The sequence below is a fragment of the Caretta caretta genome, chromosome 8 (assembly GCF_965140235.1).
Source record: "Caretta caretta isolate rCarCar2 chromosome 8, rCarCar1.hap1, whole genome shotgun sequence".
NCBI classification, from domain to species: Eukaryota; Metazoa; Chordata; order Testudines; family Cheloniidae; genus Caretta; species Caretta caretta.
Window position 1 is genome coordinate 4,713,632 of NC_134213.1, and position 20,430 is coordinate 4,734,061.

The window sequence follows — 20,430 nt, forward strand, 5'->3', positions numbered from 1 at the left end:
GGGCTGCAGTGCTCTAAACACAGGATTCGGCTTTCTCACTAGGGTCAGGCAGAATGAAAAAGCCTGAGTGTGGAAGGTGGAAACGCTCATTGGATCCCAGATGTATGCTGTACCCCTCTGGCACCATATCAAAGGCAGCTGGCAAGCAGCCATGGGTGTTAAGCCAACTCAACTCGAAATATGGAGACACTGGACTGTAGCCACTGGAAGCCAATTTGAAACATGAGAGCCCCTTCCCGGTCCATGGCCTGACAAGGCAGGATCCTCCTCCCGCAGGTCTCTCTGCACATAGCCCTGCACTCTCTTGTGCTATCAGACAGAATGACAATCAGTGCAGGGCCGACACATCACCACCCCCAGCTACACACCTAGACTCCAGCAGCGTATCACAGGCAGCAGCTGACGAAAGCCACCGACCTCGCTCGTTCCACTGAAAGAAGCCTGCTCCGATCCAGAGTCGCTCCCAGCTGGCTCTGCAGTCAAAGGGAAGAGGTTTTATTTCCCCACCCCCAACAACGGTTTCATCCCAGAGGGCAGAGAGCAGGGGAACTAAAGTTGTGTGTGTGTGTTTTAAACAACACTGGGTCTGTGAGGACAAAAACCAGCTGTCAGACACTGACCAGCTTTGGCAACAAGAGCCTGATCCCAAACCCAGGGAAATCCAGTCAGGAATGAATCAGATTTTTTTTTTAAACTGTGGGCCTAATTCTCCCCTGCCTGGGCCCCGCTTTGGTCACTTACACCTGTGCAAAGGGGGTGCAAAATGCTAGCAAATCAGGACTCACCCCTCACTGAGATAGCTGCTGACGTTTGGCACTCCTGGGTGCTCCCTTTGCACAGTGAGGACTGGCTGCAGCGGTGAGAAAGTGATGGTGAATTGGGCCCCTCTATATCCCCTGGTTTGCTTTGGCTGCCTCCACCAGCGTCTGGGTGAAGCAGAGCCACCGCGTACTGCATGACTGGCCTGGAAGAACGGGATCGCAGGGTGGGCTAGATGCTGAAAGGGAACCTTGTCAACATGGGAGCAAATCATTGCAGCGGAAGGGTGCTGAAATCTGCTATCGCAGCCAGGCTGAGGGTTCATCTGGGATTCATCTGGGACGGGGGATGGAGGCAACGTTTTCTGCCCCTTTCTTCCCCCTCCCCAGCTGCTTTCCAGCTTCTAAACAAGCATTCCAGTGGGCTTTGGAACAGCTAGACTGTCTCGAGCTCCCAGGAAGCCACTGGGCCATGGTGGAGCCAGCCTTCTCCCCATCCATCATCCTTATCAGTGGTCTCTGGCAGCACTGCGGTCCCTGGCAGCAGGGCCTGCATGGACAGAAGGATGGGGCTAGATTGAGAGTGCAGCCCGCGTGGAGACAGGGAGGGGGCATTAAAGTGATAAGCAACACTACAAACAAAAACAACTGTCCTCATTGGAAACTTCAAAGCACCCGGACCTGAAATTTATGTGGCTGAAGAATGCTTGAGCCCTCGTCGATACCGACCGTGGAGGTTGCAGGTTTGCAGGGGTTTGCAGGCTTAAATCACTAAGCAAATGGAACAGAACGGGGCTCCAGAGAGCTGGTTCTGTATCTACCCCGGGGACCCTTACGTACATTGCAAAGCAATGAATTGGCCACATTGCTGTCTGGCAGCCACTCCTCAGGCAAGTGCAGCAGTGACTCCTGCCCGGCCTGGGCCAGAAGAAGTTATTTTATTAAGACACAAATACCCCCCCACTCCAATTCCCACCAGAGGACCTGGGCATATACCCAACACTGAAACTGCCCGTGCCATGCTGAGAGGAGCCAGAAGTGTCCTTTGGCTGAAACTTTATACTGAGGTCTCTTCCCTCTGTCACTCCGGGGGTGGGTCATCTAGGCAGAATTTTAAAGTTCCCCCGGCACTTTTTGACCAGCGCAGTAGCTAACCCCGAGGTCCTGAGCTGCTCCATAAGACAAGGTGCTGGGAATGCAGGAAAGCTCTAGGTACACATGGCAGGCAATGTGGGCATAGAGTGATAGAGTTTAAAGCCAGAAGGGGCCACCAGATCATCCAGTGATGTCCTATGTAGAGCACAGGCCACCAACTCCACCCAGCGCCCGCACACGAAACCCAACAACCGAAATAGACCCAAGTATTACAGCCCACAGGAGACTTGGCTTTGATGTGCCACAGGCAGAGAACAGGAGGGCCTGAGGTGCACCAGTGCAGGGAAACGGCTAAGTGAGATGTACCCTGACAATCCTGCCAAGTGTCCCGCGCACACACGCTGCAGAGGAAAGTGAAAACCGCCCAAGATTGCTGCCAATGTGATCTGGGGGAAAATTCCTTCCCAACCCTGAATATGGTGATCGGTGAGACCCTGAGCATGGGAACAAGAACCAGCCAGCCAAGCCCCTGAGAGAGAGGATGCCCGGTACCACCTCAGAGCCTTGGCCCACCCCACCCAGCGTCCCACCTCCAGCCACGGCAGGCCCTGCTGCTTCAGAGGAAAGAGATAAAAAATCCCTCCCAGAACGCATTTGCATTAGCTCGCACACGGCAATCACCCCATGGGAATGCATTTCACTGTGTGAAGGATTAATCCGGCTCACTTTCTCTGAGCCAAGGGGATTGCAGTGCTTTGTGCTCTCAGACGGTTGCGTGGCAAACAGCAGCACAATGAGCCAAAAACAGGAGCGCCCCCAAAATGCGTCCTGAAGTCACAGGGGGTCTACACTGGGGCGCATGTTCGCCCTGACCATTAGCATGGGGCTGTGGCCCTCTCCATCTTAGAGGCTGCTTGGATCAAGGCGTGCAGGGGGACCTGTCATCTCAGCCAGGCTGCACTACTGCCTTAGGGCTCCGTCACTTGCAATCAGTGAGAGCCGAGGAGACACGCAGGCTCCTGTCCTAGAAGAGGCAGGCTAAGGCCTTCTCCGTCGGATGCAAACTGGGCGCTGCCAGCATCCTGAGCTGAGCAAAGTTTGTTTGTCATTCACCTGTGCGGATACAATTTGGAAAATACACGAGCAGAAATAAACAGAGGGAGAAAAAACAAGAAAAAACCCTGACCTCTCCCCCAAATAAGTCACACAGCTGAAGCTGCTCATTGTAGCCTGGACAAGTCAGCACCTGCTGTTCAGCTTGTCTTTGTTTTTAATTGAAGATAATGTCACGTTTGGAAAGAGAGCCTGACTGAGGGTAAAGGATTTGCATGGGGAAAGAAGGACACCTTGGTGAGCAACCCCACCCAGAGCTAGAGAGATCCTCACTGGTAATGGCATGCAAATGAAAGCCAGTGCTAGTTTACTCCTTCACTGCAGTCAGGCAGTACAATAACCCTCCCCAGCCTTTTGCAGCGATGGTATAGCCCATCTCCCAGCTGTTCCTTAGGCCTAGTCTACACTTGGCAGTTTTTCTAATATAACTATGTCACTTAGGGAGGTGATTTGGGGGAGGGATCGCTCAGTGGTTTGAGCATTGGCCTGCTAAACCCAGGGTTGTGAGTTCAATCCTTGAGGGGGCCATTTGGGATCAGGGCAAAAATTGGGGATTGGTCCTGCTCTGAGCAGGGGGTTGGACTAGATGGCCTCCTGAGGTCCCTTCCAACCCTGGTATTCTGTGATTTTCTAGTTATGCTGGTACATCCCCTAGTGAGGACACAGTTATACCGTACACCAACAGAGTTATTCCCGGCCCATATGGGAATCGCTATAGTGGTATAAAACCCCTTTACACTGATGGAATTGTGCTCACACTAGGAGGATTTTCCTGCTGTACCTATACCAACAGCGAAAGCCATACAGCTTCCCCGTGTAGACAAGCCATTAGTTTCTCACCATCACCTCTTGATTCAACTGTGGCTTGTTGAAAAACAAACTCAACAATAACTGGAACCATATATTTTAAGCTTAAAGTTATCTGAGCAGATTTCAGCTTGTTCTCCATAGAAGAAAAAAGAGAGAGATTAAAAATGGTTCTGAGGCAAATATTTTAGAAGCAATGATTAAGCAGATCTGACTAAGAATGGCAATGGCAGATACACTAGCAAGGATACAAAAATGACAGGTGTGACTATCTCTCCTCATGCTTCAGGGCACAGGCTGATTGTTCCTAAGGGTCAGGATGAAAAGCCAGTTGAATGCTGAATAATTTCCAGCTGAAGGCTAGGTTTTTATTTTTTCCTGCCTTTTAAACTTGTGGTACCAGAGGAAGGTACCTAGATTAGATGGAGTATTGGCCGGAGTATGGCAGTTCTTGTGCTGTTTAATCAAGATATTTTTGGATTGAGATAATCAAAGCCTCATATGAGAATTACCCCTGAATGGCTTGTTAGAAATAATAATGCCCATTTACTCTACATGTGCAATCCTCTTCACAGAATGAGATCCGCTCCAGAACTTAGTTTTGAAAACTGATTTGCTGACACTTAGATTGATAAATACCAACCCCATGAAAAGCTGCCAGCTTAAAGTTGCTCCAATGATTAACTCTTATTCTAAATGGCTAATAAGGGACAGAGTGTAATATCCTTACACATACTGAGTAGTACCTTAACCCTTGAATAGTCCCAATAAAATCAGTGGGAACCCTTGTGGAGCAAGGCAGCAAAATCTTTACTCACCATGTGAGTAAAGGCAGCAACATCTATCCTTTAAACATTCAAAAGAAAGGAAATAACGTCAGATATTTTCCATTATTCCAGTAGCTCGTGTAGCAAAATTAGTTAATGACACTATTGACATGTAACAGCCGACCTTTTGTGTTTCAGAGTCAGCCACAACTCTGACCCAGACGACATACTCAGAACACTTTCACCTTATCTCTGCTAATAGAGCTATATTTCTGAGTTTGTACAGTACTTCTGGTGAATAATATTGTCTCCATCAGCTTGTGCAGCATAAACAGAAAGATCCCATGAATAATGGTAAAAGTAGCTTCGTTCTTTTTAAGCTATTCTTTTTTAAACATAGACTATGTCTTTGAGATTGTGTTTAGATCTACATCTGTCTGAAGCTTCAAGCGTGAAAAACAAACCAGAAACTTGGACCCTATACCCAAATAGATGAGTTACAGTGGCACAGACTGTGTCTTTGTGTCTGCACAGAGCCTAAAAGTCACATTGGATTATGTGGTAGGAAAATCATGCTCTAAGGTCAGAGCTGTTAATGATGATTGGCCCTATCTGGCCTTGCTCTACGTTGGTTTTCACAATAAGGGCAGGGCACCATTTCTCTCCTTCTCTCACCTTCCGTTGTTCTCTCTTATTGTTTCTAGGGCCTTGGGCCTCTATCACCCTGTTACAGTCCTGTATTCCTCTTTCCAAATCGTGCCACTCCCTCATTCTTAGCTGCCGGGATTGTGTCAAAGTATGAGGTATCTCCTGCCCCCCCCCCAACATCACCAATGACCCCCTGCTATTTTTCTTATAGCCCTACTCCTTTTATACCTGTGCCATGCAGCCTAGCCCACCTGCTACAATCTAATTGGCTGGCTGAAGCTGTGGGAGGGGAAAGGATCAACTTGGGTCTCCACCCCACCAGTCTTAAAGGGACAGTGTTTCTCAAACCCCAGAAAATTCGGTTCCCCTGGAGAAAGCTCAGCCTCCACGGGGAGAGCAAAACAAAAGCTTTCCAGCAGAGCTTTTGTCTTCCTCCCCAACCTTCCAGCTAGACGAGAGTGTGCATGCACATATACATACATACATACATTATTATATCTTGTTTTAATTACATTAAAGCAAATGACTCGCTCCCCCTGTGGTTTCTATCAGCTCTTTGGGTTTGTAATTTATCTTGGCACAGTCTAGACTGAAGCCACTTTGAAGCCGTTTCAAACAGGATGAGAACAAACAATTTTTCCAAAGTGGCTGGATTAAGAAAACTGGCCGGCCATTCATCTTTCGGGGAAGGATTTTGTCACAGCAGTGTCCATGCTGGAGTCATGCCAGCTCTCTCTACCGTCCTGGTAGGAAAAGGTCCTAACCCTGCCCTGGGAGAGGGGGGAAAATCACGCGGTAGGCTGCCGACCATGAAAAGGGTTAGCGCAGGGTGGATCACGGGTGGCAAAGGCTCTGTGCCGCGAGGGACCTGGTTTATTGCTCATTGTTTACACTTCGTAATTGATTTCAGAGCACCAGAGAATAGGCAGCTCTGCAAAGCAAATTTGCACGGTTCAGCCACACAGGAAGCAGGTCCTCAGTCCATGGGTAAAAGGAGAAGCCTGATTGGTCAGCTAAAGTTCTGAACCATGTGGGTATCCCTCTCCAGGGCAGAACCCCGATCTCTTGTCTGTCTTTCTCCATTTCTACAGTAGCCATCAGCGCCGTATTTAGGCACCATACACACAAGAAAGCGTCTGTCACATTGGTTCTGGAAGTAGCTCCTATATTCACCACCCTGAGCTCACATTAGCACAATGCAGTTGGCCTGCAGACAGTATATATTCTGTAAAGCAGATCAAAAAATGTTTGCATGGTAGAAAAATGGCCTTGTAAATAAAACAAAACAAAATATTTGTGCTAAACATGGTCAACGTTAGACATTTTCCCATTTCCCCTCCGCCCCCCAAATTCTCCAGAATATCCTTTTTATCAAAATCATTGTCAACTTTCTTAATTTACCCCAAACTGTGTTTTGTTACAGAAAACTTAACTTTTGGTAAACAGTTAATGTCGATCACACTACTGAAAATGACTTTGGTTAAAAAAATAATAGAAAATTTAGCAAAAAATGGAAAATGGGTCCATTTTGAATGTTGTGAAATGGAAACAACTTTGAAATTTCAAAATTCTTCATGAAATTATATTCTCCATTTTTCAACCAGCTTTAATATTCTGTGGGTGAAATTCTGCCCCTTTTGATATGGAAACTGCGCCACTGACTTCAGTGGGCCAGGATTTACCCCAGTATCTCTCCTTTTCCCACTTTTCTTTCCTTTCTTTTCCCCCCGTGATGCCTTTTATCATCGTCTCTCTTAGGCAGAGCACCCACCCAGTAAGATTCAAGCTTGTGTTGAAAATTTAAAACCAACAATGTTTTGAGAGGGTTCAACATTAGATCAAATTGGTTCCCCCATCCCCAATGTAAGCCTCAAAATTATATTAAGGTTCTGTGTCTCTCACTCCCACTCTGAGGGTTGTGTCATATTCTGCAAGTGGCCCCATTGAAAAAAGAGGGGCTACTTGCACAGTGCTACTCAGTGTAAGTACCAGTAAGTAGAACTGCTGGTAAAGCAGGAAGAGAAATTTACAAAACATGCTTTGGACTTGATTTCCCATTTTCCCTCTGAATTTCAAAATTCATAATCGAATTGAATGCCCCAAATTTGAAAAGTTCCAACCAGCTTGACTGTTGGCTAAAAAATGTTAGGGGATATGGTGAAAATTTCATTGAACATTTCCAGGGTATTGGGGTCCCCCTCAAAATTTGAAATTTCATCAACATTTTGAATTTTCTGTTGGCATGGGGGCAGGATCCAGCCCTTTTTGCTGGCAAGACTTGAGGTCCAGACTCTGGGCTTCCCCTGTAATGGTGATGCCAAGGTGCCTAGAGTCACACGAGGACACGTGCAAGAAACTATCGTCCTACTCAGTGTTTGTGGGTGTCTGAGAGACTAACAGCTGTTGCATGGCTAATGGAGAAGCAGCTGAATTCAGGGTGTGGGCTTTCAGTTGGGTTTTCAGTTCAGCTTTCAATGGAACATATCACTGCACTGGCTGGCGAGGTGTGTGCTGAAGGAAAACCTGAGCTGAAAACAGGGAATCTCTTCCTTTTATTAAACAAGCATAGTTAGAGAAAGCTATCCTGGCTGTATAAGCCCTACTGCCCTGTGTGATTTGCTCACCCAAAGGACACCCCAGATCACGCCCATAATTAGGAAATCAAGGCTTGGGACAGGCCCAGGATAATGGACTTGGGTGTCTTTCAATTCTGAGTCTAACCTCTCCTGGTCTACAGTGACTGGAAGTCATTATCACCTGGGGACTGATGGGCTATTGGCTTGAAGTCTGAACCCAGCCCCTAATGGGCAGATGTCTGCATTACAGAAGCTGCAGCAGCACTGGGTGGTCCTCGGGGTGGTGGTCTCAGCGGAGTGGCCAGGGTCTGGCAGGGCCCTGGAGACTGACCAAACCTCTTGCCTCTACCAGGGCCCTTCCAGCGACACGAGTTGGGCAGTGATGGCAAAGCACGTCCGGCCTGCACTGGACCTGAATCAGAAAAAGCCCGTCTCCAGGGCTGTCAATCTGAGCAGCATCCTGGCTACTTAGAGCACAACAACCCAAAGAGAAGCACCCCGCCCCACCCCGAACAAATAAACACCGCCGTCTGCCTTGCCCCTAAGCAAGCCCTGAGCAGCGGGACTCACATGGAAAAACACATGGGTTCTATATTTTCCACCCAAACGCTGTGTTTTAAATATTAAAGCGGCACCGTTTGCTCAGTGTTCAGGATCAATCCTTCTCTTTATAAGCTGTCAACATTCTCTCCAGGCTCAAGTGTAGCCCATAAAGGAGCTTGATCCCCCACAACTTGCCTGTTGTCTCCAATGAACCCCGGCAATAGGCAACCACATGAATAAGGGGGCAGGGTATCCCTGGCAAGGAATCTATTTATTACAATGTTTTCAATTAACTAAGCCATTTTAAAAAGCTACAGGTTTGCAAAAGAGCAAAGAGAAGGCCCAGTAAATAGGAGTGAGCGATGCTGTCTGCTTTCCCTGAAACTGAAAGGTGACCCCAGTGAAATCACCTATTTTTTCCTGAGGAGCAGGTCCCCAACCACACACAGCACTTTAGCCACTGCACTGACCAGCGCCCAAGTCCAGTGATTTCGGATGAAATCACTAAGCGCGCTGGAAGTCAGTGGGAGGTTTGCCGCTGATCTCAATGGGCCAGGATTTCACTCACTGCGTGCCCACTTTCTCTATCCAGCTGTGAAGCTCTAGCAGCATTTGCTTTTCTTTTTAGTCCCTTCTTCCTTCCTGGCCGACTCCCTCTCTCGCCTCTGGCAAGCTCTCTCTTTGGCCCCAATTCAGCGGCTTTGGGGCCAATCCAAAGCCCCCGGAAGTCAATGAGAAGTTTTGTATTCAGTGGGTGCTGGGTCAGGTCCTGAGTCCCATTACAGCCAATGGAACTTTTGTGTGTCCGTAAGGTCTCTGCTGAACAGGGGCGGTTTGCTGAATCAGGCTCCTTCTTCTGTAGCCCCTTCCTCTCTTCCAGATTCTCTCTTTCGCATTCTCTAAATGCTCTCTTTTTCTCTCCAACACCCTGCTTCCTTCTCTTCTAGACCTCCCCTCCACTTTTCCTTTGAAGTGCCCCCTTCCCTCCAGATTCTTTACCCGCTCCTGGATGCTTCTCCTCAGGAGCAGCGGAAGTGCCCTAAAAGTGTGGGTTGGGGGGGCCCACAGGCACCCGAGCCATGGCCCTGCCCCCCACGCCTCACTACTTGCCCGAGGCCCTGCTCCCACGCCACCTCTTCCCCGCAAGACCTCAGCCTCTGCTTGCTCCTCTCTGCACCCCCCCCCACCATTGCTCGCCTTTACAGCCAGTAAAAAGCCCTGGCCTCCTCCTCTCCCTCCAGGCCAAACCTTCCTGCACCAACCCTATCCTGTGGCTCAAAGCCATAACTTCTCAGATCAGAGAATCATAGAATATCAGGGTTGGAAGGGACCTCAGGAGGTCATCTAGTCCCACCCCCTGCTCAAAGCAGGAGCAGCCCCAACTAAATCATCCCAGCCAGGGCTTTGTCAAGCTGGGCCTTAAAAACCTCTAAGGATGGAGATTCCATCACCTCCCTAGGAAACCCATTCCAGTGCTTCACCACCCTCCTAGTATGTGTGTCTCGGATGCCTTCATGTTAGGTATTTTGTTCCTGGTAACAGCAGAGCGAGTCGGGCCAGTAAACAGTATGTAACAGGTGGTACTGAGGAAGGTTATCATGCAGCTACAAGGCTGAAGCAATGGAAGGACAGTGATGCTGGTGTGCTGAGATCACTGTCACACTGAGCAATATTGCCTCCTTGTATTCCCTCATCGGTCTGTATCCATCTGCTGTTTATTGCCTTATTCTTAGATTGGAAGCTCTGTGGGGCAGGGACAGTCTTTTTGTTCTGCGTTTGTGCAGTGCCTGGTGCATTGGGGCCCTGCTCCCTGGCTGCAAGGTTGCTCCTGTCTGCGTGTTCATTTGTTTGTTGATTCACTCGCTGTTTCTCCCTTTGCAGTGGAAAGTTTAAGGAGGATTGTTCGGGAGGATTTTATTCAGCTGCCCATCATTGTGGCAGCTGAGCACCTTTCAAGTAAAATCAACAGCAAAGTCCTTAATGGGCTTTTTGAGACTCTGTTGCTGCTCCCTTTTCCGGGTTCAGCTTTACTTGGGATAGGGTTATTTTTGGGTACAGGACAGCTGAAGGCAAGGGTCTCGTCTTCCCTGTGGGTATTTTGGCAGTCCCTGAAGGTGCTGAGCCAGCCAGATATCACACCACCAGCCCTTTCCTAATGGTCATTGTGTACAATCAGGTCTCTGTCTGTGTGTCATGTCAAACACTGAAGATTGTATCTGAAGAGAAAGCAGCTCTAGCAGATTCAGTATCTGGTTTAACAGGTGGGTTTAATTATCTGCGGACAGTCTGATTCTTGAGATAAACTCCCACCCACGTGCCTTCACTAAAATGCCTGCTTTTACCTTTCAAACACTGGCATAGCACTTTTCACCCATAGATCCCCAAGCGCTGCAGAAAGGAGGTCAACAGCATCATCAGCAGTTTGCAGCTGGGGAAACTGAGGCATGGAGCAGTGCTGTGACTCGCTCAGGGTCACCCAGCCGGCCAGCGACAGAGCTGGGAATAGAACCCAGGTCCCAGTCCAGTGCTCAGTCTACTATGTCACACTGCCCTTCTTCGACGGCGGTCCCCTCTGGCCTTGGAATCGCTGAATCTGTAAACTGGAGGAAGGGTTCCAGCAGGCAGGCTACTAGCCAGGCCTTCCCTTGATCACAGCAGGGGTTTGCACCGAGAGAGGGGAGTGAGGCTATTTCCAGTGTAAGACCCCAATAGAATAGCTCATTGCTTTAAGAGTTTACAAACCCATCAACATATAACCCCAAGCAACAGCAAAGGGCACAGACCAGTTATTTTGTAGCTTGCTTTCACTTTGCTGTTCCTCTTTCTGGCTGCAGCTTTGCTATGTTCCATCCCGGCGGAGGATCACAATCCTTAAAAGTTACTAATGGTGGCACTCCCTGCAAACACAGGCAGCATGTGCTGTCACCTGGAGACACCAGGATAAATAATGCCTTAGCCCTGGTGGTGGAATTTTTCCATGCAGTGGGAGGTGGAGGTTGGGGAAGAGGTGCATTTACTAATCCCACTGCCTTATGTGTTCTTAGTCAAGTCCCCCTTTCTCCTTGCCCGCATTCTGGAGGTGCTTCGTTCCAGTGGAGCAGCTGTTTTCTGTCACAGCACAGTCAGGAAGGAGACGGGTGCATGGTGGGGGGGAGGTGTTTGTACATTGCAGAGGAGTTATGTTTATTGCTTGCTACCAACTCTGCACTTTGCTTAGCAGGAAAGAGTCACAACGGCAATAATTCAAAGTCTAAACTCCCTGGACTAGGTGGTAGCCAACAACACTGGGTTTATGAGCGGATTTTGTTACTCTTCACTTCAAGGGCTTCGCTTGCAGTTCTCTTATGGAAAAAGATATACGCTTATGGCGCCCATGAAAATAAGAGAAATAGATTTAATTTGCAAGGGTAGGGTTGCACTTTCCAGGTGTCTCTAGACATTAAAGGACAAGAAGGAGCTCCTACTTTCACCAGAAGTGCCGTCTTTCTGAGATGCCGGGGGGTGCTCCGCCCCAGGCCCTGCCCCCACTCCACCCCTTCCCCCAAGCCCTACCCCCACCCTGCCTCTTTCCACCCCATTCTGCCCCCTCCCTCAAGTGCACCCCACCTTCACTCCTCCCTCTCCCTCCCCAGCACCTCCTGCACGCCGCTGAACAGCTGATCCGTGGTGGACAGGAGGTGCTAGGAGGGAGGGGGAGGAGCTGATCGGCGGGGCCTCCAGCAGGCAGGGGGCCCTGGGGAGGCAGGGACGGGGAGGAGCTGCCAGTGGGTGCTGAGCACTCACTATTTTTTTCCCAAGGGTTCTCCAGCCCCAGAGGAGTACCCACGGAGTCGGCACCTGTGCATTTCACCACCACAGACGCACTCAGATACCCTGCAGCCATTTCTCGGACCATTCCAAGACTGAAGTGTCTCTGATATCTTGTCCTCGGTAGGCTGTGGGGGGCGGCTAGTAAGACATACTGGTGTTGCATCTACCAGGTGTGACTCTATGTGAGTGCATGTACACATCGGCATGTTTAACCCAGTATGTGTTACATTTCCCCTCGCCCAGTATCTGACCCACTTAAGAGGATAAAAACCTACTACTGCTACCAACTAATGAAGTTCCTCTGTTAGTTCATATAGTCAGGGTCTGGGCTTTGTGCTCCAGGCACTGGATCCCCTTCCTGCTAAGAACCCCATGTGAGGAGTCACACATGCAGACAAGCAAAGGGCAGCCTTTAGAAATACACCCCTTACAGTGCAGAGTTGCAATCTCACAGCTTGAGAGGATAACTCCAAATTCCACCATAACTGGAGACTGCTAACAGAGAGCAGGGATCTTATTGAACCCCACTGTGTAGGAATGGGGTTGGGTGACTCCAACAGACACCCAATCCCCAGATTCCACTAGGGGAGAGTGACACCAAGGTATCCTAAATGTGTGTCTCTCTGGCTGTCTCTGGAAGAACATCTGTGATGCTACGTCTTTATTGTATCTTAATCCATTCTCATCATTGCTCAGGGAACCACGCGCTGCTGGTGAATACTTAATAAATCAAACATTCATTGTTCTCCATCCCAGATAGGAAGATACATCATGCTCTGGTGGTTAATGCTGGGGCCTGGAAATCGTGATTCCTTGGTTCCCTCCAGTTCCACCACTGACTGCTCACCCACATGGCCTTGGTCAGGTCAGTTAATCGCCCTGTGCCTCAGTTTCCCCAGCAGGGATAATCTGATTTATCTCACAATGGTCTGATGTGAGTTGTGAAGTTTGGAGCCAGAATCCCAATGTCTCTGAAGGCTGGGTTGGGTTGGATTCAGCATTTGAGTTGAGCCTTTGGTAGAGAGAGGCATGAGGTCAGGATCAGTATCCGAACCTCTCCAAAGCTTGGTGGGAGTTGAAGCCACAGTTCTAGTTTAGGTCCAGATCCATCTCTGCAACAGAACCATTAGGAATGAACACTAGGAGCAATATTAGTAGCGATGGGGTTATCCTAGTTGCCTTCCTACCTTGCTGTCCTTTTGTGCTTCTCCGCCATTCCTTAACTCTTTCATCTGTCTCGATCAGAAGCCCAAAAAGCTGCTGTCAGGGAGTCACTGGTGCAAGGTAAGCAGCAGCAGGGGTGATAAACAGCCTGCAGCCAGTAACGCTGCTCAGAGTCATCCCTTTCTGGCCTTCACTAGTGCCGCTCTCTGATGCGCAGGAGGTTGAGTGATGGCTTGGGGTGGAAGGGCCTGGCAATACCCTGTAAGTCAGACAGCAATCCCCTTCGTGGAACCACAGCGCTTTCGGCTCAGCACGGTAGCAGCTCCATGCCCCGGGGGAGCATGCTCAGCACCCCTGCTAAGGCCGTCACTTGCATACATCTCGGCTCGTTTGTTCACCTCCGGGCAGCCCGATGACAGCGCTCCCCTCTACTACCAGCTGCAAAAACCTGGCAGCTGATTTAGGAGAGCTCCCGGGGCCCAAAATGTAAACCATTTTTCACCAGGAATGCATAAGCAAGCCATAAAATAAGGGATTTGGGTCTGGTCACATGGGACAGGCCTCCCATAAAATTGAAGCATTGATCTCTATTTTAGTGAACAGCCTCTAAGATGCCTAGATGATTGAAGACCTGAGCTTTAACAAACTCTGTAATCTCCTGCCATACATCTGAAGTGGCATGTTTGAAGTCAGAGGATGAATTATTTATATTATTTATATAATAAGCAGTGAAAGGACATTAGCCAAAACTAAAATGCCAATGGCATATATTGCTCATGGACAAACAAAAAAACGCACAGGTGTGTAGCGATGCTAGGTGTGAAGTTCAGACGTGTGATAATGCTGCATGTCACCCCGCTGAATAGACATACAGGTAGAGAGAATCATTACATTGGCCTGTATAATATCCAATTCCCACTCAAAAAACTTGAGAGTTAAAGTTGTACCAGTGTATTTCCTCACAGCACAAACAGTGGGGAGCAAAGAGATTATAAATTAAGGCAACTGTCGGAAGACAGGATACTGGGCGAGCTGGACCATCGCTCTGACCCAGGATGGCTGGCCTTGGGTGCTTATGCTCAGCAGCCGCACCCAACACAATACCAGACTCCAAGCATGAACCCAACCCCATCACAAGACTTCGCCACACTAGCACACGGGCCTACGCCACTCAACTTCCGTTCACACAGCCCAGAATGGAATGCAAATTCCTCTCTCCCATAACCCACTGGGATTACACCAGGGATTCATTTGGTCTGTTACAGGCAGACTATTTGGTGGTGTTGGGGGAGCTACTCATGTTTTTGGCCGTGACTTTGAGAAGGCCACATTATTCCTGCATGGCAGAGTCACAGCTAAGTGGCAGGGAAACATTTTCAGAAGGGCCTAAGTGATTTCGGAGCCATTTTAAAAAGCAATTCGGGTGCTTAGGAACCTAAGTGTACTCCAAGGCCGTAGGACTTCAGCTCCAAAGTCATTTACAAAGTGATTGACGTAGATGTCTTTTCTGTGTCTTTACAGTTTCTAGCACCATGGGGGCCTTCAGCTGCATAGCCAGGGCCCCTAGGCGCTATGGTCATAAACACAAACAATATGTGAAAATGTTCCTCTCGGCTATTTATTTCAGTTTACTCCACATTATCGTGAGGGTTAAAGCTGACAGCTTTAATGAGAATCCCAACTTTCAATCATCTATCACTTTCTCCGAAACGTTCCTTTTGGACCGATATGGCCTTTTTTTCACCTCAGCTGTAAAGCGATTTTTTAAAAAATTTTGATCAAAATCTAATCAACCATTTTTGAGCTATCTGAGGCTGGGGAAAAACAAACCACAGAGCCATCAGCTCCTGGGCCTACCAGACAAAAGCTCTGCCACGTTTTTTCATACACAGCTAACTCAAAAGCCATAGGGCCAGAGTACTTGTCTTTTGTATCGTTCTTGGATAGGTGTGGACAGCCAGCACACTGAGGGTATATAAAAAGGGTCTGGGGCTTGCAATCCCTTAGGTAAGTGGTCCTTACTTGCATGGGTAACCCCACTGACTTCAAGAATCAAGAACCCAAATGGTTTGTTCAGACAGTGTCCCAACTCAGAACATTTTAAGAGCCTTGCCGTGTTCACCACAGGTACTATCTGTTGATCTGACTGTTCCTTGTTCGAAGGAATTGATGCCTGTTCTATGCTTCTGGGGGATCATTGCTAATTACATGCCTTAGTGTATCCCTAGTCCCTTGCACGGTACAGCGTGTGCACAGAGTGCCATGGTTTGGCGTTGATTGTTACTGCTGATGACAATACCTCTGCTTTCCCTTCGCTTATGAAATTCACTCAGAATGGTGTCACCCACTGATTTACCACATACTGTAGCTGAGCTTCTGCTTGCGGTTTGCTGAGCTCTGCTTTGGTGAGACAGACTCTCTTCCTGCACAGCACCGTGCTTGTCAGCAAGCGTCTGTAACTGTCTTTAGCCCCAGTTGTATTCAGTTATAAAGTATCAGTGAAGTGTAATTAAAGAGGCATGACTGTATCTCTTCAGGCTTGAGTCTTTCTGTTTTTTCCAAAGCTCCTGGCAGCAGGGGTGTCACTACAGCTCATGGAAAAATAGAAAACGACTCCTAGGAATTCAGAAGTGTTTTTTCCACTCTGCTGTGTTTTGCAATGGGTTGATTTTGTTTGTTTGTTTATTGAAATTCTGGATGGATCGCTGAAATTGGAAATTTTCTAGTTTGAAAAACAGCAACAAAAACCACTATGTGATTTGCCTGGCCAATCAAAACTAGTGGTGACAAAAAACAAAAACGGGAAAACATTTAGAAGAACAATGCCGAAGCTGAATGTTTTCTAAAAGTCACGCTGATATTTATAGTAACAAACTCTGTGGCCACTGTTGGAACCAAGGAACTCAGGCTATTTGGCTTAATCAAAGAGAAGGTTAAGAGGGAACTTGATCATAGTCTACAAGTGCCTCCACATAGGAGAATGTCTCTCATGCCAGAGGGCACTTTACTGTAGCAGAAAAAGGAATAACAAGATCCAGAGGCCAGCAGTTGAAGTCAGTAAAATTCAAATAGGAAATTACACACATTTTTAACGATAAAGGTTATTAACCACTGGCACAACTCACAAAGGGATGTGGTAAATTCTCTATCACTTGACGTAAGATTGGATGGCTCTTTCTCGAAGATACACTCTAGCTCCCCCACAAGTTATTGGACTTGATGCAAGAATTATTAGGTACAATTCTCTGGCCCGTATTATACAGGAGTTCAGACTACATGCTCACAGTAGTCCCTCGTGGTCCTAAAAATATATGAATCTATGAACTAATGATAGCGCGACATTTTGTGAAAGCTTAGGTATGTCAACGAAATAGCAACTAGGGCTGGTCAAAAGTTTTCCATCAATTTTGATGGCAAATCACCCTTTTGACTAAATTAAAATGGTTATGGAGAGCACCGACTTGCCTTGAAACATTTTTATTTCTCATTGCAAATCAGTTTGTTGCTGCTGTTGTTTTGGCAGTTGCAACTGAAAAATTTGGTTTTGGTTGGGGAAAATGGAAAGCATTTCATTCTGCAGAAAAAAAATCAACATTTTTCCATTAAAAAAAGTGACAATTTCCAACCACCCCATTAGCAACTAATTGTTAAAATATATTGCGGCTGAGCAAATGAGGTAATATATGACTAGTTACTATTATGTTTTTAACAACTAGTAACCAGTCTGTTGAAGCAAAATTAAAGACTCTCTCCTATAAATAGAGGGTGGAAAGGCCTGGGCCATTCTGATTAAGCCCAATGGAAGCTCTGTGTTTAAAACGCCTGCCCACTTAAGGAAGGCTCAGCACTTGAACAAGCCGTGAAGCATATTTTAAATGCTTTGGACCAGATTCTGGTTGCACGGTTCCATAGGTCTAACTCCAGAGTACTTCCACCACAGTGCATACAGCTACTCCGCATTGACCTGGTGTAAAGGAGCTCGGACTCTGGCTCTGTTTTGTTTTGAAGGGCTGTCTAGAAAACGACAGGACTTCCCGAAATAGCTGATTGTAACTCAGCCAAATCCCAATGTACACGGCTCCTCCCACTCAGCTGCTGGCAGCGCCTTTGGGCTTCACTAAATGCCAGTGCTTTCAGGGGCACGGCCAGCCCCGGCTGTGTCTGCCTGCGGGACGCTGGGACATGTCAGCAGCGTGACATCGGCTTGGCCAATGTCACATGCCTCGTCCCTTACAGAGGCATTGGCTTAACCGGCCTGTTGGCGCTAACCATAACGCTGCAAGCCCCAGCAAGACGGGCAGGGAGGAGGCAGCCACAGCTATACTGGAATGGCCTCCTTTGCGCCCGCTCCTGCTCCCTCTGGCTGAGCACAGTGTTTCCCTCTAGCCGGGGAGGCGGGGTGGAGGTCAGTGTGACAGCAGTTAGCTTTGGAGAACAGGGCCGGGGGGTCTGTTTTTTCTCAGGGATGGAGCTCTGGAGTGGGAACGACAGGGGAAGGCTGAGGAACGGGGGACGCCGAGCACGGCGGCCCAATGGCTGGCTCCTACCAGATCCCTTGGCAGGCTAGCGAAGGAAGCCCTGGCACCAGCCTGGTGATTAGGAAAGGAGGGGGAGGGGGTGAGCAGGCAGTGGGGAGAGAACTTGATAATGATCACAGTAGCAATCGCTCTTTCAAAGCCGGGTTTAAACAATACAACTGGAAAAGGGAGTAATTAAGTGGGTGCCTCTTAAGAGAAAGATTAAATGTACGGCCTGATAAGGGTGTAGGAAGGTATTCCCCCCACCCTAATTACCAGATAGGATATCTCACAGTCACAGGCTCAGGGGCTGATCCTGAGTGGCGCTGAGCACCAGCAGCTCCCATTGGCGTCGAAAGCCACCCAGTGCAGGAACTTGATGCTCAGCGGCGTTGATCAGGATGAGGCCCTTAAATGGTCTCTTTACTGCTGCTTTCTTCTCAGGATTCCTCCAAGGAGGATGGCGTGGCAAAGCCACAACAAACGACAAGAGTTTCACCCCATTGGGAAATTGTTAGGACGTAGGTTTGCAGGGGTTATAGCATCGCTTTAATAACATTGTTTTTAATGAGAGCAAGCGAGTGAGCGAGAGTGTTTGTGTGTGTGTGTGTGTGTGTGTGTGTGTTTTCAAGATGCCTGTGAAGTTTTCTATTCCAGGGAGACCATTCCAGTTTGCCATTTAGCTTTCTAAATGACAGTATTGCCAACGCTCCTGATTTTATCATAACTCCCCGGTATTTGATGTTTTTCCTAAAGCCCCAGCTCCTGGACTCATGTGATTATGAGAAAACCTCCACTTTCATTTTTTTTAAAGTAATTTATTATTAATTTTCTTAAATCTCATGATTTTTAAGTCAATTTTCTGAGTTTTGGTGGCCTGAGATGATTTTTTTTTAAACAATATGACAAAAATACAGCAAAGCTCAGTGCATTTAAAGGGCCAGATTCTCATGCTCTCAGTGGGGGCGTGACCTTATTACACTATTCTGGTGCATCAATCATTCTGGGGACCGTAGGTCATCTGAACTCTGTTAAAATGGCAATCTGAGACGCTTTAAATCCCTTTATTTTACTACGCTAATAGCCAAAAATGATTTCTGACAAGGCTGCAGCTCTAATAAATGTTTTAAGTTGTTTAAAATATTTGGAAACTTAAAAACCATGTTCTAGGCCCCTATTATTTAGAAAATCCCCTACAGATGGACTGCATTGACCCGCAAGCAATTATTTTCCTCTGCTCTCATGGGTTAATCAGAGCATCAGCAGTCCCTTTTGGAATTATTTCCTTGCAGTTCTCTGCAGCAACTCTCTCCTCCTATAACCCCAGGCTACACTAATATTAAAACCTTTGCAACTGCTGAAGGGATTGGGGACAACTGCACAGTTTGCTACGGTGCAAAGCACTATGGAGCAGAAGGCAGGCAACTGGTTTTGGCAAACCAGCAGCTGGGACAGGGTAAAGAAGATGTTGGGTCGTTTCTTTGAATGTGTTTAGGTGAATGTGGTGGTTCTGAAAGTTAAGACCTCTGCGTGCTGGCTGGAGTCGAACAGCGCATGGGCTCCCCTAACCCAGCTCTAGCAACGCACCTCGATCCAGGCCTGCTGCTGAGTCAGTGTCGAGGCTGGTTTTGGTGCAGCAGATGAGGCTGAGATGAGCGAAACTCGCTTCATCCCGCTCCTAAATCAGATTGGAATGTGAGCTGCTAGCAGAAAACAGCTAGTAAATTGAGAGCGAGGAGGAGAGATTAATAAGACTGGGACTTTTCAGCTTGTAAAAGAGATGACTAAGGGCTGACATGACAGAGGTCTATAAAATCATGACTGGTGTGGAGAAAGTAAATAAGGGAGTGTTATTTACTCCTTCTCATAACACAAGAACTAGGAATTTCATTTCCCATATGAAATTAATAGGCAGCAGGTTTAAAACAAACAAAAGGAAGTATTTTTTTTCACACAACGCACATTCAACCTGTGGAACTCCTTGCCAGAGGATGTTGTGAAGGCCAAGACTATGACAGGGTTCAAAAAGAACTAGATAAATTCATGGAGGATAGGTCCACCCATGGCTGTTAGCCAGGATGGGCAGGGGTGGTGTCCCGAGCCTCTGTTTGCCAGAAGCCAGCAATGGGCAACAGGGGATGGATCACTTGATGATTCCCCGTTCTGTTCCTTCCCTCTGGGGCTCCTGGCTTTGGCCACTGTCGGCAGACAGGATACTGGGCTGGATGGACCTTTGGTCTGACCCAGTATGGCCATTCTTATGTTCTTAATTTACAGTCTGATCCTGTACCCATTTAAGTCAAAGGCAAAGCTCCCATTTACTCCAATAGCAGAATCAGGCCTACCACCAACTGTATGTTATTGTGTCACCTACCATCCACTGCCCGGTCTCCTGCTCCCTCAGCAACAGATCTCCAGTTGTTTACATTTCTTTCTATTACGATGCAGCTGGGAGCCCTGTTAGAAGCAGAAGGTAATGCACACTCAGTTCACTGGCCTGTCCATAGCAGAAAGTGGCTTAGGTCAGCATCCTTATCAGCAGCAGAATGCTAATTACTGTACTAAAGTACAATACTCCAGACTCAGCTGGTACCTTAGGGGAATGATTCCCTTCGACAGAAGCTGTTATTGT

At 47.8% G+C, this 20,430-nt stretch overlaps 1 long non-coding RNA gene across 6 annotated transcripts in view; it reads right to left on the bottom strand.

The window, feature by feature from the left end:
• LOC142072937 (uncharacterized) overlaps window positions 1-20,430 on the bottom strand; it is a 69,412-nt gene that overhangs the window by 10,999 nt on the left and 37,983 nt on the right. For 3 of the 6 annotated variants that reach the window (XR_012669550.1, XR_012669551.1, XR_012669549.1), the window contains exons 4-5: window positions 20,173-20,255; window positions 369-473 (exon numbers count right to left, since the gene is read on the bottom strand). This is a non-coding gene — a long non-coding RNA (uncharacterized LOC142072937). The remainder of the gene's footprint in view (window positions 1-368; window positions 474-20,172; window positions 20,256-20,430) is intronic. The other 3 variants (XR_012669548.1, XR_012669552.1, XR_012669553.1) reach the window with 1 other exon arrangement.